General features: G+C 43.2%; 1 protein-coding gene across 11 annotated transcripts in view; it reads left to right on the top strand.

The window, feature by feature from the left end:
- The window catches only part of LOC102529502 (uncharacterized), a 208,564-nt gene that overhangs the window by 128,835 nt on the left and 54,696 nt on the right, over nucleotides 1-25,033 (top strand). For 9 of the 11 annotated variants that reach the window (XR_012080099.1, XR_012080098.1, XR_012080097.1 and 6 more), the window contains one exon: nucleotides 7,477-7,554. The gene's annotated coding sequence lies outside the window, so the exon portion shown is untranslated. Of the gene's footprint in view, nucleotides 1-3,568; nucleotides 3,786-7,476; nucleotides 7,555-13,838; nucleotides 13,970-19,301; nucleotides 23,329-25,033 lie in introns of those variants that run through there. The other 2 variants (XR_012080100.1, XM_072976519.1) reach the window with 2 other exon arrangements.

The raw sequence follows: 25,033 nt of genomic DNA, 5'->3' as shown, positions 1-25,033 counted from the left end.
CTTCCTCAGAGAGACGTGTGACCGGGTCCCTCAGTGAACGTTTCTGCTCACACAACAGCCCTTCAGAAAGGAGTCCCCTGGTCACTGTGTTCGTAAGCCTTCCTGGCCCCACCACTCTCTAACACCCTGCTGTGAGTGGTGGTCCCCCCGAGAGGATATATCCATGTCCTGGTACCTGTGAAGGAGACCTTACTTGGAAAAGTGTCTTTGCTGATGTAATTAAGAAGGTCTTGTGAAGACAGAAGCAGAGATCAGAAGGATGCTGCATAAACCAAGGAACACCTGGAGCCACAGACACTGGAAGAGGTGAGGAAGGGTCCTCCCCCAGAGCCCCGGAGGGAGCCGGCCTCACCTGCACCTCCATTTGGACTTCTGGCCTCCGGAGCTGTGAGAGAATAAATCTGTGTTGTTTTAAGCCACTGAGTTTGTGGTAATTTGTTACGGCAGCCTCGGGAACAGACTTCGTTGTCTTCTTACTCGTACTTCCTTTTTCTCTTCTTCACAGCAGTGGCTGCTGTGCACCGCGGATTACTTGCCGGCCCAGGAGAGCCTCTCTAGACCTGAGTGCGGGGAGTGCGGCTGTTCTCCGTTCACTGGCATTTCCCTGTGCCTGCAAGAAGGTCCGGCACACAGCAGCCACTTAATAAGAGTGTGCTGAATTACGAATGAGTGTGAGCTACGCAAGTCCCTGCTGGGTGTTTTTATTTGGGGGCGATTCTGTGGATGACCTCTGGATTCTGTTGCCATGATGCTAACTCCGCCGTATGCCCAGGTTGGTGGAGAACACACTGCTGCCGACACACTGACCTGCGCCTGCCTCCCCGTGACCATGTCATTACAGGAGTCATTAAGAGTGCTTCAGAAATCATTTAAAAATTCACTCGTTTTGAGATGTTGCCATTCAAGAAGTACCACCGTGATTCAATGTTCCCATTAAGTTGAATTCAATATGAAAAATTCTACACGGAAAAATCTTTTGGCTTCCTGAAAGGTAGCACTCCCTGAATAGTGTGAAAAGAAATCCACTGCTCAACATTTTCTGGTTTAACCTTACCATGCTGATTCAGGGTTAGGCTCATTTAATTTCTGGGCAGAGCCAGCTCGCAGGAGACGAAGGATGCTCTCTCAGTGGCTAATGCTGCAAGAGACACTGTCAAGGTCACCAAGTGTCTGCTCCTGGGGACTGTAAAGACAGGAGAGCGATGGGACCGCCGGGCTGTCGGATGATAAGCAGAGAGACGGCACTCAGTGTGCAGGGCACTCACTCATGTCTCCACGGCCGCAGGGTGACAGAGCACGCAGCCCTGTCTTCGGTAGGGCAGGTGAAGGGTGGGAGGAGGTGAGTCAGCCTGGCTTTTTCTTGGGCTAAACAAGCTCAACTCAGGCCTCACTAAGTGTTACAGCACAGAAGGGGCAACAGGGGAAACGCAGCTAAAACTGATTGTTTCTTTCTCTCTAGTTTTTGAAAGTTGTTTTATATCTCCAGTAACTCCATTTATAAGATCAGCTAATGTGCTTATACTGCTGTTTGCCATTCTGCCCACAGTGAACACTCTCCCTTGAATACTTAGCCTGTAAAATAGGGTATTATGACAGACCCTTTATCTTCCTCTTCCCAACTTCTTACCACCATCTTCAGCTAGCCACAAACTTTTACATTATCGAGATTAATAATATTTATATTCTGGCTTGAAATTATGGTTAATGTGGAGGTCTGAATATAGGTTAAGCACCAAAGTCCAAAAGCAGTAAGGAGTATTTACACTTCCTAGTAAATATTATTCCCGGAGGACCCGTCTGAGACAGAGGTCACATTTTCTTCCCCCCCCGGGTCAAATGTCATGACACATAAGCCATACAGAAATGCCTGCTCCCAGCCTAGGGGTCAGTGGCTTTTTCTGCCGATGAGTCATCAGGAATTAAATCCGCGCCACATTTTCTATATGACCTATTTGACCCATGCCATTCTTATAATACATTTTTTTCCTTCATTTCTCCCAACATTGGTGTATAATAATTATTTAGATACTTTAGCTCCATGAAATATTTTTTGTTACTTCCTTAATATCCTTTTCATAGTTTATTTCTGTTCTTTCTTTCTGGAATACTTATTTATCAGACATTGGCCTTTTATGCTTCAATCTTTCTCTAATATTATGTGTTGAGCTGTTTGTTGAATTTTCTAGAGCTTTTACCCAATTATTGCTGCTAACCTTTCTGTTTATTACCATTTTTATTTTAGCAATCATTTTTAACTTTCAGGAGATCTTTGTGTCCTTGATTGCGCGTCCTGCACTTATTCTTTAGATCTGACATTTTCTTGATTTCTCTGAGGATAATAATTAGAGGTTTTATAAAATCCTAGCAGTAATAATATTAAAATTTTTTTGACTCACCCTTACATTTTCCTGGCTTTCTCCTGAATTTGTTGTCATGTTTATGTATCTTTGTTCTTTTTAATGCTGGCAGTCTTCAACTGGCTGGTAATTGTTAACTTCCTTATTTTCCTATTGTGAATCTCAGTATATTTCTTTGCTGGGCTTTTCCTTGAATGGAAGTCAGTCTGGGGGTCTGTTGATATGTATGGGCTTGCAGACTGAGTAGACAAGCAGAGAGTAGGTGATATCAGGGAGCTCCCCAAAGCTAGTTCAACGCAGGATCTATTCTGGGCTGCCCACCTCACGCTAGCAACCTTGGTTCTTCCCAGGAAGTTACCCAGTTGGAGGGGTCACATAAAAGCCCTCTAGGTTTTGTCCAAGGATGAACCCTGAATTGCCAATCCCTTTGTTCCGATGTAGGAAAATTAATGAGGGGGTCTATGCAGGAAAATTGTTCCTTAGAAACAGTTTGAATTAACTCCTTGTTTTGTATCGATCTCACTGCCTCCTTGAAAACTGGAGGATCCCAAGTCTGGGCCTTCTCTTCTCAGGAGTTTTCTGGACAAATGATCTTTAAATTCCACTACCCATCCTGGGCCAAAACTTCCTCAGCCCTCTTTCATCCATCGATATATTTTCGTATGTTTTCAGAATTCATGGAGGTTTGAAATTCACCATCTGTTGATTATTGCCCTCCCCTCTACTATCTCTGCCACTATAAATCTATTTCCATTGCTAATTCTGCGTTATGTTTGTAGTGGGTTTTGGAGTGGAAGGGGGAAACCATACAGGGGAAGGCAAACCTAACATTTAGTCCATCATTTTAAATTGGGAACACTTAGACTTGTAAATAAAAGACATTAGTACTTGAACAAGAATCCCATCATAATATTATGTCAGTGTTCTCATCTATCTGTTTAAAACAACTATGAAATTAAATGACATCCAAACTCTAGAATCATACTGTCCAAACAATATGGCTACTTAAATTTAAATTAAGTAAAGATAAATCTAATCTAAAATTCATTTCCTCAACCACATCAGTCACATTTCAGATGCACAACACCACAGGTCTGGCATCTACTTTACTGAATAGCAAAGACAGGGAACATTTCCTGTGTGATGTCAGAACTCGAGTGTAGATGTTCTATTGGACAGCGTGTCTCCAAGCAAACTCAGAACTCACTGATAAAGGACTGATAATTGAAAATCAGGGCACAACTGATGGAGCATGAAAAAGGGGCTCTCTGCTCTTTATTACTGAAACTTTGGGTGAAAATGTCCTAGCATATGTTTCAAAAAAGAATCTATTTCCTGGAGGTCCTTTGCTTTCAGTTGGGAGCTGCTCAATGGATTAACCTTGGCTGTGTGTATTGACTGACAGCTTGGCTACTGCAGACCTGATGAGTAAGTGAGAGCTTGAATGCCTGCAGTGCTCTCTGAAGGCAGTGAGTAGGCGCTGCAATGTTTATCCTGTATAATGAGGCTTACATACGTGGAGGATCTTAAATTACCTCCAAGAACAGCACATGAGAATGGGCAAAGAGAGAAGACAGACTTTGACAAGGACTTTGCTCTGTTTAACTTTACAGTTCACAGGCCATCTATGAGGTGGTGGAAGTGACAGCTCATCTTACCTCCCTGGAATCCGCCCCTGAACAGCCGACAGTAAACCTTTTAAACAGAACTCTGATAAGGAAGAACTACTTCTAACCTACCCTAAATTGTTGTTTTTATCTACTGTGATGAATTGGATACAGTTTCTGAAGTGGAAAGTAATGGAGAAAGTCAAAGATTGGTATTGATCCAGAGATAATATTGGATGAGGGGGACAGGCTTATGTGATTTAAGGGAAATTCGGCATCTTGGGAATTTAATGCACTTGGTTTTATGCCTAAGAAGTAGGTGGTGTATAAAACAAAACTAGAAATAAACTACACATTAAAATAAAGCTAACACTGAGGTTGGTCAATGATTCCCTCTGGAATTGTGAAGCCCCGGAAATTTCTTGGGACTTCGGTGTTTCATGAACTGTGACCCAACTGGGAATAGCAGACGTGGTGCCCCCTCGCCTTTCCTCCTCACCATCCAACTCATCATCCTCAGATGTTAGAAGCCAAGCCTCCAGAGAACGATTTCTTGTCTTTAAGAAATGTACATGCCCATTCTCTCCAAAAATCTTTTTGTGTGTGCTGGTGCAGGTTTTTAGTGGCAACACCCACATGTGGCATTTTTCTGTTCTTCTGTTTTTCTAGCTAAATCTAATTAGGGCATGCTGCTTTGATATGGAGTTTTTCATGAGAGGATAAATAACATGTCCTTGACCTTTTTATACAAACTGGTCAAGAATTCATAGACTAATGTATTTTTTTTCAATATAGACACACTCATTAACAACATGGAAAAATCCATATTCAAGTCTGGTTTTCAGCTCAAATTTCTACATGGATCAAATTAATTGGGGGATGTTTTCATTTCCACTTTTCATGTGTGCACAGTGAACACATGCTAATTTGTGTCACATTATCTTTGCTGGATCTGTCAATCCACTAAACAAATATGAATTGAGACCCAGTACAAGCAGGACACCTCAGTGGAGAGAGAAATGGATCAAACACAGATTGATGATATGACAAAATAACTGGAATTGAGTCCACCCCCGAATCCCTGTTTGGGCCAGATTTTCTGATTTTATCTGGTGCTTTAGGATGAGGTTAATGACGGCCCTGAGCCCTCTTACTCCTGCCATTCCTTCCTTCCTCAGGACTCTGCCAAGCTGGGCAATATTATTGGCCACATGTGACCCACTGCAGGAAGGATCCAGGAAACCAAAGATGAATGAGGGAAGCAGCACTTCAATGTAGCCCATCTACTTTGTCCCAAATATCTCCCCCACCCCAAAACCCCAACAGCTTAACCAAAGACACTTAGATTTCTGCAGCTAAGTAGAGAGTGATGCATCCTCTATGGTACTTTAGGAACATAGCAGTCAATAAGAAAGGAGAGTCTGAATAAAAATGGTTCCACCATGGGTTTGGGAGGGTTCTGCAGCAACAGGGTTTATGAATACCCTAAAAAGGGGCACTGGAAAGGGGAACAGCGCTGCTTTCAAATCCAGATCCAATTGTTGGGAGATCTGGGGGCTGGTAGGCAGGGAGCATATTAAATACAAAAACAACCTATGTCCAAATCCCCCACCCTTCTGGGATAAAAAGATTTAGATGAACCTAAAAAAGGAAGGGAAACTAACATCTGCAGAGTCCTCACCATGATATTATCATGCATGCAAGGTGCTTGACATATGATATTTTATTTAAATCTTCCAACAACCCAATAAAGTTATTCCCATTTTGGAGAATGTAGTTAAGTCAGTGAAGATTCAGAGTGGCAAGGTAACTTGCTCAAAGTCACACAGCCAGTGGTGGTAGAACTAGGATTCAAACCCTGGCTTACTGAAATTAGGTTTTCTGTGTGTGATAATGATCCCTCTGCCTGGGGCCGCCTGATTTGTCCAGGTGAAGCCTGGCTTGGGGAGGGGAGCGGTGCGGAGCGGGGTGACAGGAAGTGTGGTTCTGACAGTCCCACTCCTGTGGCTCGCCGGTCACTGCCCTCAGCCTCAGAACCAACTCTCCCCGATGCCTCCAACGTGTCTGCTCTCGCATCATGGGCACAGCTCATAATGATGCAGCAGACAAGTTAGGCCTCTGGGGTTGCCTGGACGACGCATTTATATGAAGGGATTTGTGTCAATGTAAACAGGTAAGCTGGACAGTTAACGCCACTCCCACCCAAGCCATGTTCTTTACAAAATGATATTTCTGTTCAGTGATGACCTCATCAACCTGCCACTGAAGGCACGGGCTTGGCATTTCTGTTCTTTCTCGAGGCACAAACAAGACGGTGAACAAACCAGGATGAACATCTAACACTGTTTGGGACTTACAGGCCTCCTACTGGTCAACCAGCTTGTGAGAGAGATTTACAAGCTGTGCTTTCAGCTGCGTCCATAGTTACCAGTCGCCTGCTTTCTGGTTGTTGATAACACTGTGGAACACCTCATTTCTAGAAGACAGAAGACCGGGCAAGAGAAGGCGTTCGGGGTGTAGAATCGGCCACAACTGGTCTGAACTGACTTCTGCCACAGGGAATTTGTTCATGCTGTGTACCTTCTGCACTTTAGTTCTTTGACTATAAAGAACAACTAATAAAGGCTCCCCCATAGCGCCATTTGGAGGATTAAATAAAGCACCAGACCTGAAGGCACTCACTGAATCTTGGTTATTGTTTTTCTCCTCTTTAGCTACTTGACATCTTTACCAAGTAATGGAGAGTGAAGTGAAATTTTTCATATTTACAAAATATGTAATCATATGTATACGTACATATACAAATATGTGTATATACATTTTCTATATATATAAAATGCTTGAGGAAAACTAAATGATTTTCTTATTAATGCACACCTGTGTAATTTTTTAAGACATATACTAACTTCAGTCACACTTGCATCTCTTTTAGTGCATATTCTGGAAATGCCTTATCTTTTTTCTTTCTTTTTCACATCCCAGCACTGTGCAAAGTTGGAAACTCAGTAAATGCCTTTGATGACGATAATAGTGTGCCATTTCAACGTATGGATACTTTGAGTCATAGAAAGGTTAAAGAGCTTGCTTCGAACTGCCGGATGCTTGCTTTTCAGCCTATGAGCCAGGGCTCTGAATGCATTCATCTTTCCCTGCGTCTTACTCTTTGGTCCTTCATAGATAATTGATAAACAAAGTCATTTCTTTTCTTTACAAAAGATGTGTCTTCCTGACTATATTAAAGTTTTGGTAACCCAATTTATTCTCTTAACCCGACAGAACAAGCCATTGATTTCTTTTCCATTTTCAATCATTGAAAACGTTGTCACATTTCATTCTTGCTCTCGGAGTTATTAGATTTCAGGTCTTGTTTCCACATGCTTTATATGCACAAGTCAAGTGTAACCTGAAAGATATTAAAGTGGATTTGCAGGGAAATGGCCCATAGCTGGGAAATTTGTCTTATTGCCTCTTAACTCCTCTTTTGTTTAATGTGCTTATTGGTATTTTCCTAGGATCCTGCTGGTGCTGTGTGATGACACGTTTCTGCTGACAGCCCTGAACTTTCATCAGACAGAACCTCTGTGAATAAGGTGAGAGGGAGTTTTTAATGAACGCCTAAGACTGGGAGTGAAAACAAAGAGCAGGAAGGCTTTGAGATGGATCTGGCTGTCAAAACAAAACGAAATAAAAATCCCAAAGTGCTCTGCCCCAACAACAGCACCACCTCCTGCTGCTGGGCACCCACCCTCCCCCGGGCAGAAATCAGCACCTGGGCCACGACCTAGAGCCCATGGAGGCGATGCTTCATTTGGAAGGAATCAATAAAGCAACTTCCCACAGAAATTCTCTACCCGGGGCCCCTCATGCCTCACCCCTATCTCTGCCATTAGAGCTGTTTTCAAATCCCCAGTGATCTTAAATTCCCTAGAAAGGGTTTGAAAGCTTCTCCTGGTAATTATGGCCTAGTGAGAAACAATCAAACTGGGAAAAGAGACTCTGAAAAAAATCCCTGACGTCAGCCCTGCCCATTGTGTCTGTGTTTAGAGTTAGATGAGAAATTCGTGTTACACTTTAGGAAGCCCCTTTGGTGAAATAGCTTTGAACGTCACAGCCCAAGGCTAGAATTCTCTTTCTTGAGAAGGAGATATATTTCAGAATCAGGTTATGACTTCGAACACAGCCTGGTAAATCCAATATCGTACAGCAGAGAGGCGTTATCACCAGGGCTCAAGGACAGCTAAAGATTTCGTAATTGTCCTCGTATCACTCTCTGGACTGCTCGCTGCCCTGCTCTCTGATACATGTGTGTTCTTTTCTACATGTGAAAACTAGTCTAAAACTTTTATCATTTTAAACAAATATTTATGGAGCACTTACGATATGCCAGGCATTGTCCTAGGAGCTGGAAATCCAGAGGTTACTTTAAAAAGCAAAACCCTTGTCTTCATAGAGCATTCACTATTAAAAACTCAACTGCTCCGCTGAAGGTGCACACAGCAGTCTGTATATTTACACAAAAGGAATATACAGCTGGCTCTGATCTTACTTCTCTGCTCACCTCAGGTTTGTTGTCCTGTCTCACCCTGACTGTAAATTCCTCAAGTGCAGCAGCCGCAGCCTCTTTTGATGTCTCTCGGGGCCAAAGACAAAGCCATGTGCAACGTGACTACTCAAACCCCGGACAGGCATCCCAGGCGTTCAGATATTCTCTGATCATCCTGAACGACATTCTGGAGACACACAGAGGGAATGCCATGGGGCTTGTTATTTGTATTCTTGGAACTCGAGTCTGTGTGCTTGAATAGGTTGGCCAAGAAAACAAACCAAGTGGTCAGGCTGAGACAAGATTGCGAATCTTGGGTTTCCCATCCAACTTTCTGAGCTAAAGGAAAAAAAAAAAAAGTGGTTGGGGAGGGAGGGTATGTCTGTCAAGCATGCAAAAGCCGTGACTGAGAGTGGTCTTATAAGGTCTCAAGCAAATTGAAATGTTGTCATTGGGAAGAATAACATCTACACATGATTAGCACTTTACACCTTTCGTTTAGTCATTCATTCAAAAACAAATACCCCATGTGGCTGGACCATGAGAGTAGGCTACAGTGATCACCACTGTGCCTGCCTTCAGGGATCGGATCTGTTTGCTTGTTCTATCTTCTAAGATCCTTTGGGACAGTTTGCAAGCCACTGTCACCCCTAGGCAGTGTAGCCTAACATTTCAAACTTCAGACTTTGGTGTTAAACTGCAAAACACAAGGTAAGTCTTCAAGCTTCGTTGTATTCATAACAATGTTCAAACACTTATCCAGCTTGGGAGGCATAGCGGTCAGGGTTCAACATAAAGGGATTTATCACAGGAATTGGCTTACACCATTGTGGAGCCTGGCTAAGCAAGTGTGTCGTCCCGAGGGAGATGGTCAGGAAGGGACCCCACGGGCAAGAGCTGAAGCTGGTGTCCACCCACAGGCGGCCATCCGGAAGGACTGTCCGGGGGACTCACAGACTCAGCAGCTGTTGGGAACCTCTGAGCTCCAGGAAGAAGGACTAACCGCTCTTTTATGAAAGGCTTTGCTGCTAATAAAGTCAGGCCTGCCCGAGGTACTCTCCCTGTCTGATCAGAATGAAGTCCACTGATCAGGGACGTTAGTGATGTCTGCAGAATCCCTTCCCAGCAGCACCCACTCCGGTCTTGGACTGACTAGCTATGAGATGATCTGTGTGCTGCCAAAGGGCCCTGACTCGCTAGCCCTCCAACTCTCAAGAGACGTGTCCCCTGCCCTCACCAGACCATGGGAGAAAGTGACACCGGATCAATGCCAGTCAAGGTGACTCAGCAAAAAGGCATCCCATGGGGCTGTTGTGAAGCTTAAGGAGCTGATGCACGTGAAATGTCTGGAGGACACAGAAGGTGGAATTGCCCTTTAGCAGATGAAAAACTCAGGCTCAGAAAACAGAAACAAAGCGACCTTATAACGGTCAGAGCGTGGAGTTGACGTGGCAGTCTGAGTCTCCGCCTTCAGAACCTTCGTTCTCGTGCGGTCATGCTCCACCGCCAGTGCACCTTCTCCTGCTCAGTCAGGGCTGCACAAGCTGGAAGAGAAAAGTGAGCAACAGCTACAAGGTGGCCGGATTTGCGGCTCCTAGGCACGTAGGATGAGGCAGACGGAGCCCCAGCCCAAGGCCTAGCGTGGGCTTCTTAGATGGATGAAGCCTCAGACACCCTCACACCGCAGGCTACACGCTCCCTGTTGCTCCCTGAATAACCAGCCTCTTCTTTGTGAGCTTCTGGGAAGCTGACTCCGTCACAAACCTGCTCTCATTGTTCTCTCTTGATCTTCTTTATGAGCAGGTTTCGCTTTGGAAATGCTTTGTTACTTCCTTTCTGTTGACTATTTTTAGGCTACAAATTCAAAATTTATGAAAAGCCTTTCAATGATTCAAGACCAAATTTTGTTAGGAGGGATTGGAGTGATAGTTGTTGGGTGGTTAAAAATGAGCAACACTCTTTCCCCACCCACCATTCTCACTGTGAAGTAAATAATAATAGACATAGAAGCACACAGAGCTCAAACAAGCTGTCAACACACATTAATCCTCCGGCTCTAACTCTGGCAGGGAAATAGAAGCACCCATTTACCTTGTCAAGGTTCTGCCTCCTCCCTAGACAGTGTCCCAAAATCTGCTAGAACACCGCTGACATCGGCCGGGCAGCCGCGTGAACCGCGCTCATCCCATCTTCCCCCAGCTCACGTAAGCCTTGTGCGACTGAACTTTAAAAGAGCCACATGCTAAGATGTCATCAAAATGCTGCCCCAAAGTTACAAGCTCTCCAGTGGTGCATTGGTACACTCCTAGTCTTTAAAGCCGAGTTCAACCATCTTCAAGTCACCAAACAAATATTTATGAAGTGCCTCTTAGGAATTCTTTTTGAAAGCTGAGATTGTAGCTGAGAACAGGACAAGCAGGGTTTCTGCTCACGAGGCTTACATTCTAAAGACGCTCCAGAAAACATTCGCATAGTAAACAAAAATGAAACGATTCAAATAGTGTTTAAGTGCTGCTAAGAAAATGAACAGAGTGACCCAATCAAGAGTGATTAGGGCTCCAGGTTGTGGCTTAGAAACAGAGGCAGCTTGTTCTCCGAATAAGCACTGTTGTGTGTCCTTTGATAAAGAAGATCGTTACTTGATGCATTTTGTTCAGAAATTGCATCCAAATATAACGCCATACATCTTTAAAAATACTTGTGCGTTCACCAAAAAAAAAATACATAGTGTAAAAGAAATCTTAGCATTTAAAACACTTAGTGAGCACAGTATGTCTCATGCAAGAAAGAAATAGTGTTTAAAAGACAGGTGTCTATTGTACAATCCTTGATGAAAGACTAAATATCTAGAAATCAAGAACAAACCACAGTCTAGCCAAAAGTAGAATGCACAGGTGGAGAAGCTGTCTGTGGGTTGGATGGAATCCAGCTAGAATCAGTTAAAATTAACCAGATTGTGAAAAACGTGATTTTTTGCACAAGGACGAGGATGCTTTCTGATGGGCTGGTTAGAAAAGAGGGCACTTGTGTTGTTTCAGAGGATGGAACAGTGACAGATTGATAGCATATTAGGGAGCTCCATTTTGTTTCTTACTCAATTCTACATAATTCTGACCTATTTTTACAGTCCATGTCCTTAGAAATTCTTTCTGTGACTAAAGGATATTAAGTCAAACCATTTCATAAATGACAAGCTTGACTTTATTTTTTTCAACCCAGCATATTAGCCTGTTCATCAAAAATATACATAACAGGTGCTAGAGAAGGTTCTAGAGAAGACACGCAGCATCACGTTGCTGACAAAGTGAAGCTCAGCCAGAGCTCAAAAAGTTAACTCTCAGTTTTCTGGGCCACAATTACTTACATATTTCTCAACTCTTTTTTTTTTTAAATATACCAAGCCCTTTGCATCATGTAAAAAAAAAAATTAAGAAAAATGGTCCCCATAGGATTTCCTCTAGACCCATAAATTCCTTTTGCTGCTCTAAGATTCTGTTTGGGACTGTGGAGCGCGTCAGCCCCAGAGCAAATGCTTTGCATGCCCTATCTCATCTAATCTTCTCCACAACCTTATGAAGGAATTATCATCATCATCATCATCATTCCTACTCTATAAATTAGAGAGTTCAAGTAATTCATCCAGGTTCACAAAGCTCATGCAAGCCAGAACAGTGATTTCAACTGCAGCCCTTCAACTCAAAAGTCCCAGGAAAACTGACTCTTCTGTCTAGATTCCATGAATACTTCGTCAACCTCTCTGAAGTACTTTCTACTTTATATTAGAGATCCTTATGCAGGATATGTACATTAGCTCTCTGTGAGTCAGATACATGCCTGATGTTTCCTTGCAGATACGGGTTTATTTAACAACAGCTGTATAGCTCCCATAATTTCACCATTATAATCATTGTGAACACTGTCTGAGATCGTATTCTATACCTGAAATCAAGCCAAGTTTTTTAATTCATTTTAAAATGTAATCCTCAAATTAATCCCGAGTAATGTAAATACCAGTAGTATTACCATTTTTAAAATGGGAAAACTGAGGCTTAAGGAGGTTTCTTTCCAAGATAACAAGACAAGCACGTGCATGAATGCATTAATATTAAGCACATCTTTTGGGCTGTGCCCCACAGGCCTACACGGCCTGTACTTGCCCAGCTTCAAGACCAAAGAAAGAGCCCAGAGATATGCATGGTTTAATGGGTAGGGGGATCTTCATGTCTGAAGCAAGGTCCTAGAGCAACACCCCACTGTATGCGGCCGTCGGCGGGCCGGACCCGGCTGCAGTCTTCACTTCCAAGGGAAAGGGAGGTTAGCAGTTATAATGGGAACTGAGGTCAGATTGGCTCATTGGTCACCAAGGAAACCAGCAGAGGGACCCCTCACCACCCCTTTGATAAGAATAATCAGTAGCTGGAGCCTGGGGCAAGTATGTCGGAAAGTCGGTCATGTGAGTAGGATGTGAGTGAAAGCAGGCCCTGTGGAGCAGGGCACGCACAGAGAGCAGGAGGACAGCCATCTTGAGTGGCCTGAGCGTGCACACGTCAAACATGGTTATTTAAGATACATTTATTGAGCATTAAAATATGCCCCGGGTGCACTTCTAGCTAGTAAGCAATAGAATACAACTTAACCAGTGGGAGGGAGACAGAAACGAAGACGTCACACTGGTGATACTTGGCAGGAAATAGTAGGGAAGGAGGCAACAAAGCAGTTTGTTTTGTGAAGATGTGATGTGTTATAATTTTATAGAGAGAGGTCAGGAAGGGGAACAGTGGGGTGATAACTTTGGAGAGAAGACCCGAAGGTTTTGGCTGTTCCAGACTGATGAGGGAAGAGCAGATGCAAAGTCCAGGAGGATGGGGTAAGCTTGGTTTATCTAAGGGGGGCAAAGAGGCCACTGTGGCTTTGCCAGGAGGGAGCAAGGGGGGCAGTTTAAGCAGTGAAACCAGAGATGAACATGGCTTTGTAGTCAAGACCAAACATTGGAAGTGAGTGTGGAAGATGAAGGCTGATTAGCGGGCTATTGGAATATTCCCACCTAGGGGTGCTGGTAGCACAGGCCAAGTACTGCGACTAAAGTGCTTTAAAAGAGTTGGCCTGTGGATATATTTCTAAGGTAGAGTGAATAGGAGTTGCTGAAATTAGCCATGGGGAAGGGAAAAAGGGAAGTCCTTAAGGGTAACACTGGGTTTCTGCCCTGAGCAATGGATGGAGCAGGATAGAGAGGAGGGTCAAAAGTTTAGTTTAGAACCAGAGTTTGAGACCCTGATTAGATAAATGGAGATGGTGAATGAGCAGATATTTATATGAGTCATAAATTCCCAGGCTGAACAGAAAAGTCAGGGAGACTCTGCCAATGGATTCCTTAAATCCATGAGACCGAATGAGCTCACTGAAGAATGAGTCTACATACAGGAGGAAGAGACCCAAGGACTCAACACTGAGCCACTCCCAAGGTTAGTGATAAAAAAGACACGGAAGCTTCAGCAAAGGAGACGGAGAAAGAGGCAGTCATGGAGCAGGGAACCCAGGGGAGAGTATGTTCCTGGAAGCTGCGTGAAGAATGAGATCCAAGAAGGAGCAAGTGTTAACACTGTGTCAGGGGCTGCAGATGAGGCAAGTGAGATGCGGACTGAGCACTGACAGCGGCCTCTGCCCGGGCGCAGCCCCGGGAGACTGACAGTCCCGCTTCAGAGCAGCGAACGGGGTCATGACGCTTAATGGTCACTTGGGTGAAGTGTCCCTCCCTCCTACCCTGGCTCGCCAGGGCCTTGGATTTTCTCCTGATCATTAGCTCCACGAAAATAGCTGACTTGGGGGAAAGATCGATCTTTCTCATTGTAGTTTTTTGTTCTCTCTTCAAGGAATTCACCTGGTTTCAATTATTAGGACTTTTATTAGATAGTTGTTTCTGTGTTTGTGTGTATGTATACGTGTGTGCGTGCTTTAATTTCCAAACCAGAGCGGCTTTGATCCTAGGAAAGAGAATACTCAGCATTCCATCCAGATGAGTATTGCTGCTAAGCCCTGTATTTGCTTTTCTCCTCCCCTGCTAGCTTAAACTCTATGGAGGCCAATTAAACTGCCTACACCAGCATCAAACACAACACACACTATCTCGACATGTAGGTGATTATAAGCATCCAACTGTATTTTAGCATCAGTACCGAGCTGTGCAGGGGGTTTTCACTTTTACATGAACTGTCTTTTGAATAGAAACACATTGTAACTTGCAATGCACTCAGGTTCTCAGGAGTATTGCCTTTAACTACAGGAAGACACCTGCACTGAACTTCCTCCTCATAATTAGCGAGGTCAGATCACTCTTGACATGTGTGTTTTTCGGTTCTTGCCCATTTTCTGAGGCCTGATGATTAAGTCTGATGTATGACTCACTCACTAAAGTCATTATAAAAAAGGTAAATAAAACATTTTAGCCGTGTCTGAAAACTCAGAGGAGAGTAATTCCTGCTAGGGGAAGAAATGAGGCCAGTAAGTTCTTAAGAGTATGAAAATATAGAAGTTTGTATACCTCGCAGGAATACGTGCCTCAGACTACTCTGAACAAACATATTGGAAAATTATGTTCTCACTGAAAAATTGCCTCTATTTAAAATGCTGGAGAGGCTAGTACGTTAAATAAGGAGATCATATGAACAAGTACCATCTAAATCTGCATTACTTTTCTCCTTTGTGATTTAGGGAAAAAACACTTGCATTAACTTATAGATATGCACAAATTGGCACAAAGGAATCTTGAAAGCATCTGCCTTACTAACCAATAGACAGTAACCACCTGGAGAGACACTGCTCACTGTCACCACCGGGCGACGTAACTGGTGGTGGCCCTGGTGATGGTGTGCCGCTGGCCAGGAGGGAAGCCCAGCAGGCCTTTTTGTCTGCTTTCTGCAAGTGAAAATGAGACGACCTGGTAACTTAGTCAGAGGGGTTGTGCTGACGGTGCATTATTCGGCGCTCACGTGTGCTTGGAAGAGGGCTAGAGGCAACCACAGACACTCACTCCACACCCAGGCTACAGAGTGCGTACAAACAGCAGTTTCTTGAAGGCTATTCGTTCGTCCATTGATTCATTTGCTTCCTCAGTCATCCTCATTGAACATCACTATGTTCCAGGAGCTCTGTTTGTTTACCTCCAGCAGAGGGATTTCAGTGGAGACAATTTCAGAGCAGACCGAATGGCAGGTTGATGCCATGAGAGGCCAAAGGAAGCAGTGTGGGTGCCTGTAAGGACTCATGCGCTCAACCTGGCACGAAGCTCAAGTTTGCCGATTCTTATCTTAAATGTCACTTCTCCCCTGGCCCCTCCAATCTAAACTGCTTCCCGTACTATTTCCTCTTAGTTCTCTGTTACGATCCTTTATACCATTATCACAAATTACAATTTGCATATCACATTTGTGTGGGTGATTTAATCAATGTCTACCCTACCAGAGGCAGCATCCACGAGGAGAGAGAGCTTGCTGGACTTGGTCAACACTATATACTCTGTGCCAAGCATTGAGCATGCACATTCAATGAACTGAACATTCTTAAACATTCTTAAACTAAACAAATATAACAGAACTTTCTAGGCATTATGCTTTGTTTCCTAGGAAATTTTCAGTATTTTTATCCTTTATAGCTCCAATAATATATTCTTTTATTCTGGATAATTTGCATTGGCCATGAACTTCTTTGCTACCACTCCACCCAAATTCCCAGTGCCTTCCTGAGTTTAGATGTCTAGAATTGTTTCTTCTATTCCCTGTATTCTACTATATTTCCAAGTACAAAATCATTTAAATACTTGAAAAATGGGAGGAGCGGGGCGTTTACCTTTCTTGAAACTACGCAGCACTGATACTTTTACCTTTATGCCTTTGAGCATCGGCACAGAGCAGAGGTCTCAACCCAGATCATGTCAGCAGTTCTTACGCATCTGCAAGTTTCCTCCTCCTCCCAGCAGTTTCAAGGCCCTCCTCCCATCCTCAGCATCCAGCATCTCCTTGGTTATCCCAGGCTGCATCTCAGCATCTCCCACTTTTACACACTTCCTGCTTTACTTTCTTCTGAAATATGCAGCACCCAGTTGCCTCGTTTTCAAATTATTTTCATCAGCAAATCTCATCTCAAAATTCATGCATACTAAAGCTAAAACTTCTTGTGACTGAAGAGAAAGTATATGGAGTGAAATCTCTGTGCGTTTGAGTTCCTATTAGGGGAAACTGGAATTTCTAACACTTGATGAGATCCACACGTCATGTGTTAGCAACCTCTGGGCTCATTTAGTGCTCTTTAAAAAATGGTGGTTCTCTCTTATTGCTTCTTTGAACTACTGTACCAGTTATCATACCACTAGCTGAATATCTCCTAGGTCCAGGCACTACAGCAGACACTTCAGAGTTGATACATCGACAGCCATTGACCTTCACTTCTGGGGATACACACTGCCTTGGTTTTCCTCCTTCTCAGTTGCTGTTCTCCATCTATTTAACTCCTAAATGCTTAGTATTTGGGGATTGTCTGGGGCCCTCTTCTCTATTCTCCTAGAATTGATGATTTTCATACAGACCAATAGCTTTAACTACGACACAGCCTTAAGATGGATAACTCCACCCCTTGAATCCGGACTCTTAACTCCAGGTTCCTAATGTGTTGTCTCCAGCTGAATATCCAGCAGGCATCTAAAAATTATCATGACCAAAGTTGTCCTTCCCCTGGTATTTGCCAAATTCTCAAGGTGCAAACAATCACCCAGTTGCTCAAACCAAGAAACTCCAATCCAACTTTGATTCCCCACTTTGCATATCTAATTATTATGAAGCTTTATTGTTTTATTTAAATTTTTATCTTGAATCTGCCCACCTTCCCTAATTTACATTCAGCCACTGCACTACACCCAGCCAGCGCCTCAGCTGCATGATTGTAAGATCCGCTTTCCCAAGTCCTGGTTTCCACTGCTGACCATACTCTCCTCTCCATACCAGTAGTGTCTCACTTTGCAAGAGAAGCAGTGTCATCCCCTTGTTTGTGACCTCTCAGTTGTTCTCTGTTGTATTTACAATCAGATCAAAACACCTCACTGAGTCTTATAAAGTGACACGAGATCTGGCCCTGCCTGCACCCTTCACCTCCCCTGCTGCCGCTCTCTCCCGACCCCACCAGCCTCCCTGTCAGGTCCTTGAACCTGTCAAGGTCCATTCTCTCCTCAGGGTGGGCAAGGGGCAGAAGGTGAACAATTCTGCTTCATCGTAGCAAAGCACCGCAACCTTTAAAACACTCTTAGGCTTTATGTTGATCTTGAAGCTTGTCCTGTGTGTGGTAAGGAAGTGCTTCTACAATCTCTGACTCTGCTGCTTCCTGAAAGTGAGAATCAGGGCCTTCTTATCCCCTAAGACCCCGTGGCCCCGTAAGGTTTGCTGGATGAGTGAATCAATGAGCGAATCCGTACAGGATGCAGAAGCCCCGCCCATCCCACCTGCACGGAAGGAGTATTGCTTGCTCAGCTTCCTCCTAGCACTCGCACCTGGGTGAGGTAGTGCTGAGGTAAGGACCCCTAGACCCGGGCTCTACTTATCCATTTATTAAATGTGTGATCTTAAGCAGCAAGTACCTCTCCTAAAGCCCTGCATCCTCAGTTGTGAAATGGAGGCTTTGGAGTGGATTGGTGGTTCTCCAACTTTCTAAATGAAACAAGGTTTTAAAGCAAAATTAGACAATGAGCTGTAATATATGAATCTTTAAAAATGATGCTGCCTCGGTTGAATGGACTGGTGTTCATGGAGTCCTGCCAATCAGTAAACTCCTCTATCCCTGCCTCTGGAGATCCCAGAGGCACCCCGAGAGATGCCGGAGGGCTCTGCAAAGCCCAGTTCAAAAGCCACTGGACTCAAAAGTCCCTGAGGCCCCGGGGAGATCTAACATTTCATGATTCCAACTCTGAAATAAACAACAGATGTTGCCAACTAAAGCCGAATGAAATGTATTCATGCACTCCTTTAAAAATTAAATGGAGGACTTTTCTCCCCTTTAAAAATCAAGCAAAATTCATTGCTTGGAATTCCAACAGAGTATACAAAGAGCCTTTTAAATGCTAAAGAACATTCATAAATGACTTTGTCACAAAGTGTTACAAGATTTTGCAAAATTGAACTTATGTAGGTTTTTGCTGACTTGAAGTGTTATTGATTAGAAAATACCTTCTACCCTCCGGGCCACGCACGCCTCAGAAGGTTCCAGATCCAGGAACTCGAGTCGGCTCACCTATGTACTGGAAAGGTCAACCCGCCATGGAAACCCATTAAAACACGTGCGAGCCTTCACTCAGCTTGGAGGTTGAGAGTGGCAGATCCAATCTCACCCAGAGCCACACTGCAGCCTCCAGGAGGCTGATGTAATTCTCCTGCGACCCTGTGGTTTAAACGAAATTGATTATTCAAAAATATTAGATATGGCATTGCTTGCTTTTTCACATTGCATTAAGCACTCCCATACATAGAAGCAGAAACTAGGCAGACAAATACACAGAGATGTGCATGCTGCCTCCCTCCCTCATGCATATGCATGCACACACCTGCACATGGGCACACGCGTCCAGAGAGGAGGCAGCAACATTAATAGCTTACATATGTGTACGGATTTACATTTGTAAAACACTTTAATATAGCAGTCCATTCAATCCCCCTAAGAACCTGTAAGCTGGGTAGTTAAGAGCTTCTATGTACGAAAAAAAAAGTGCACTAAGTGATTTTCATACACTTATCTTGTTTAACTGTTTCCATATTTCAGTTGAAAAGATGGCGGCTCCAAGAACTCAAGTGGCTTACTCAACATCATGACGCCAGAAAGGCAGATTAGTGAATAAAAACCGGGGCTATTGACTGTTGAGGGAAATAACATTCGTCCATCACTCAGGTCCAACTAAATCCCAAAACAGAACATGGGTTGTTTTTTGTACAAAAATTTGCTCTAACAGAGCAGTTGTTTTGGATCGTTTTTCTAATGTAAAGCTAGATTTCAATAGGTCCATTCATGTCTACCACGTCAGACGGCACCATTTATGACAAGCTGGGTGAAGTCAGAGCTGCAAACTAGGTCACCCAAGGTTCATCTTATTGACCTTGACCTCATTCATCGCCTTGCTAATCAATAGAAAGAAGATTCTGATAAGAGGAGTAACCTTGGGGCAATGGTTTGCATCTTCCTCCAAACATGCCACCTTCCCAATGGAACCATAACCGCAACCCCTTGCTTTCCACTTCCCCCCTTGCAGTTGATGTTATATTTTCTCTTCTGTGTGATGAGATATATGATCTCCCCTGTCTCCTTAATTTTGAGCTGGCAGGATTAGCGACTGATCTTGGAGGAACAGGAGAAATGTGATGATTACCTTTAGTGGTTTAGGAACTTTATACCGCTGGGTCTCATTAATAGGACACCAGCCAAGAAATTTCATTCACATGTAGTTTAAGCCCGTTGTGCAAAATCTCCAGAGCCTGCCACGGCCTGGAAGTTGTGAAAACAATCCTGGATTAAGCTGTTCCGTGAGGAAGGAATGAGAATTGCCCAAGATAAACTACCAGTCCTGTAACTAAATGGTACAGAGCTTCCAGGGAAGAAGAAAGATAAATGATTTCCTTGATTACAGATCTCTCACTCCTATAGAAAACCTACTCTCCAACTCTGAGGCCATGTTATTGGAAGAGCACCATCTGCCACTGGCCCAGCTCTAATGAAGAAAGAGTTCAATATAGTAGTGATGGATTCTTTCAGTGGCCCCATTCATCCTGGGGAGGCTATTCTGACCACTTCCTGCAGCAGCATGCCTTCCCCTGCTGCTGTTGTTCTGTGTGGAAGGTGATTTTTCCTAGGAAACAGGACAAGGAGAGATTTCAAAGATGTGGTGCTGCAGTCCTGCAGTTGGCCCCACAACCTACTGCGTAGCTCATAACATACTAGACAGTTACCGTGGGACTCAGTTTATCCAGAAGTGGACTTAACACAAGTCACCCAGAAGTTCTTAGTACAACTGTGTAGTAACTGTAAACATCTGTACATCCCTAGAAGAACGTGATGCTAGAATTGTGGTTCCTCCTAAGGAAAACACCTTCTCATGTTTGATTCTCTGTTCCAAGAGATAATTGACACAGTATTGACTTCTAAAGTGAATTTCAATCCCACACCCACCACCCAGGGAGAAGCTCAGAGCTATGTGAGGATGTCAGCTGGAACACTCTAGATTCAATTTCCAGATTTAATGCCTTGTACACATGTGAATTAATGATGCTCACATTGTAGTCCTGTCCTCTCTGTAGTAACTTTAATGCCTGTGTTTCTCAACCTCACTCACTAATGTACCCACTCAGTTTCTGGTCATCAATTCAATAGGGATCAGCAGAGTCCCTCTAGTAGAAAAAGTGCAAAGCCAGAGAGGGAGGGGGTGGAGGAAGCCAAGGAGAGCAAGGCTAAATGTGTCATCATCATAGCAAAAACACCTGGAGAGAGAAAATTATGAGTCTTCTTTCTCCATTAGCCTGGAAACAAGGACATTCAATCATAGTTATGGTGAACATATTTCCCATACCAAAAACTTTTGGAACAAATCATCTCACTAGGAACCTTTGTACCACTGCTGAGGGTGACTTATAGGAGCTAGAGATATAGTTTGGGTCCTGAAATATGAGTATCTAAAACACATAGATAGATTCAGAGTGAACAATAAAGTAAATTTTAAAATGATGCCGTCTAGCAAAATTCAAAGATATGTGTTCACAGAAGTCATACTCAGCATAAAATTACCATTTTATATCAACACAATAGTGGGTAGAACTGACTGAGAGACCTTGAACGCTTGGTCTCTTCAGGCATCAGTTTCCACATCTGAAAATTGAGGGGGATATGTTAGATAACTTCAAGGTCTCTTCCTGAGCTAATATGCTATAATTCTATAATTTATTCTTTATGCTTTTACAGTCTTGCTTCAGAATTATAACATGTACACACACGCACGAGTCATTTACATATCCACTCATAAGCTTGGCTTTTGCCATTATTGACTTCTATTATGGTAACTACACCCTGTCTTTTTCCCCATATGTTGGTCTTTCAGTCAGGAACACCTCCAGGTCTTTGCCCAATGACAGAATAGGATGACGTCTAAGTATTCAGTAAATAACCAGAATGCACACTTCCTCAGAACTCTGGGCTCTGGTCATCACAGCTGTCCACCTTGTATGTCAGTTTGTGACTCCACGATGAAATAAGAATATCCAGTCTTGGTATCTCCAGCTCCCAGAAGTTTGGCTGAAGCTGGTTTCACCACCTCTCTACTTTCTGGCAATGGAAAGACTAATGGTATTGCATTACCACTTGGACCAGTACATTCATATCCAACAGCCAAGTTGCTCTTCTTCAAGTCCTAGTTTCTCTAACAAAGTGGGTAGAATAACAGTATCTACTTCATGTCTCTGGTGAGAAACAAATGAAATAATGAATATAAATTATTTTGTCTGGTACAAACTTTTTGTTCTCCAAAGCAGTAAAATAAGCTGAAGGCTATGCAAGCAGCCTCTGTCACCAAGAGGTATTGTATCAACTCATCCTCAGACAATCAGCCTCTGAATCAGCATCCGTTCTTGAATGCCCTGGTTCCACGATTAGGTGCGATTCCGTAAATGACTGTGCGGAAAACAGCTAGAGAGAGAGAGGCAGAGTGCAAGTCCCATGAGCTGGAACCCATGCCTATAGAGAGAGATTACTCCAGATGTCCCAGTAGCCTCACAGTTAGGAGAATACATGTTTTTGATACGGGAACAGGTAATTTCTTTTTTTGGCAAATTTAGTAGACTCATCAAAGATGTAGACAGAGACCTATTTACAAGGATATAGTTATTGACATTTATTTAGAACAGTAAAAACCAGATTATAAGGAATGTGATGTTAATTTTATGTGTCAACTTGGCTAGGCTGTTGTGCCCAGTTGGTTGGTCAAACACCAGTGTAGATGTTGCTGGGAACATATTTCTTAGATGTAATTAACACTTAATTCAATAGCCTTTGAGTAAAGCAGATCACCCTCCATAATGCAGGTGGGCCTCGTTCAGTTGATTAAAGGCCTTAAGAGCAAAGACTGAGGCTTCCTAAAGAAGAAGCAGTTTTGCCTAAAGCTTACAACATATAAATTCTGCAGATTTCAGACTCGAGAAAGTAATGTCTACTTTTCCCTCACCTTCCAGCCAGCTGGCCTGCTCTACAGATTTCAGACTTCAGACCCACAATCACATGAGATTAAAAAATGTCCCCCCATCTCTCTCTCTTTCTCTTTCTCTCTTTCTCACTCTCTTCATTAAAGATAGATAGATAGATAGATAGATAGATAGATAGATAGATAGATAGATAGATAGACAGACAGATAGACAGACAGACCATCTTATTTCTGTTCTCAGGAGAACGCTTACTAGAAGAGGGAATGATCACAAATATAAAGTTGAAACATAAGAAACTACTGTTTTCGTAGCTCAAAAACAATTGAATATTGGCAGTTTCATCCAGTTTGACTGATACACACATATACGTATGAATGCTAAAATAAGGGGAAAAAATTTGAGCACTCAATCCCTGGTTTGTAAGGTTATGAGTGGTTTTATTCTTCATAGCTTTTTCATCTTTTAATTATCTAACATTAATACATAATATTTTAAAATTACAAAGATACATTTATATGTTAGTCAACCCAGAGTGTTTTCTCCAATAGCACCATAAAACCCAAAATAAGTTAAGCTGTTGTAAATCATTAAAGGCCTCCTTTTAAACATCACTGCTATGTGGTAGCCCTTTTGTTTATTAGCATCCTAACAAAAGCATAAACCTTCAGGAATGTGAGAGTGTGACAGACAGATACTGGTGAGTGAGGAAATGGTAAAAGTGAGCACAGCACCTTGCCTTGAAGAAAGTGGTTTCAGGAAAGGGAACTGCAGTGGAATGTTCAGGAAAGGGATGTCAGAGACTGCAGGGAAACCCTAGGAGGCCGCTAGGAGAGCAGAAGAAGAGAGGATCAGCTACTGGGAGGAAGACGAGGCTTTGAAACCACACACATCACAAGTGGCTTAGAACCAGTCATGCATTGGTAGCAAATGGAATTGGGTCCTGGTGTCAGGTTCCCAGGACGCAAAGACAACAGATGCTGGCTTTAGTCAGACTCACTTGGTTTGGTTTGGTTTGGGTTTCTAAACAGAGCAATGACCAAGACCAGTGGGTGTAAAAGACAAATAATACCTTTAGCAGAGCTCTTAAAGGTAAATGTTTATCGTTATTTTTCAAAGCATTAGGGTGCTGTGTAATAATAGAAAACATTCCCCTGAATGTCAAGAATTCCACAATTTCTCTATAGGGACAGACTACTTAGGGGTTTTCCTTCTGAATGTCTGCTGTACGTGGTAAGAGTCGTAATTCTGGGAGATTATGAAGAATGATCAAATGACTTGGCTTGGGGAATCCTGTTAAAAGATTGCACAGTTCCTTTTAGCATCTGATCAGTACTTCTTCCCAATCCCTTTTCTACTACATGAAACCATCCACTGAAGCACCCTCGCACACCTGCCTTATCTAGTGTAGACCGGCTGTACGCATGGCCCAATACTGCATGTCTCCCTTTGGCAGTGCTTTTCTTCACTGACCATATACTTGGCAGTGTGGCTCGGTTTGCCCAAGGGGCAGCAGCAAAATTCATATAAGCAGAGACATACACATTTTGGCTGCCTCTTCTGCTCCTTTGCCTTCACCTTGACATCATGCTTGGGCTACCCTGCCAAAGCAGAAGATACATAAAGCAGACATGTGTCTTAGTTGCCTAGCTGAGGCCCCAGCCTGTGAAAGAGGCCAGATAAAGGCAGGAAAGCCATCTAGCCATCAATTAAGCACAAATCAGTGTTTTATTGTTGGTTCCCACCGAATCAACTATAGTTTTGTTGTTGTTCGTTATGGGGCATTACTGCAGCCTTAGAAAGCTGATACATCTGGGCAGGACCTTATGCTCAGCCTTTCTTCCACTCCTTACTTCTCACTAAAACCAATCACTCTTAAGTCATTCCATCAGTCCTAGTCGATGTCCTCTAATGTATATGACTTTTTTAGTGTATTATAAGAATGGATAAAATTATGCCATTTTTGGTTGCTTTATTAGGAACATTAATGGTATCAGGAGAATTTCCACATTTCCTACTTGTAAGAAATTAATATAGGACAGACCACAAAAAATAAAATGTCAAAGTAACTGCAATGCTGGGATCGACGGGTAAGAAGATGTCCCAGGGGTAAAGGCTAGAAGGGTGGCCCAGGCATTCAGCTGGGGGCGCATATCAGACAAGTGCTGGTGTCAGGGAGGCCAAGGTGCAGGGAGAGGTGTTATGAGGGGAGCAGGTACTGCATGGTAGCAAGATTGAAGATGCAAACTACATCCACAGATCTGGAAAGATCAACAGCTTCACAGAGAATAAAAACAACTAAGGAGGCAATGTTTTCAG

Source organism: Vicugna pacos, chromosome 14, assembly GCF_048564905.1.
Source record: "Vicugna pacos chromosome 14, VicPac4, whole genome shotgun sequence".
In the NCBI taxonomy this organism is placed as follows: domain Eukaryota; kingdom Metazoa; phylum Chordata; class Mammalia; order Artiodactyla; family Camelidae; genus Vicugna; species Vicugna pacos.
The sequence above is the reverse complement of the archived record's forward strand: the minus strand, read 5'-3'. Positions and strand labels throughout refer to the sequence as shown.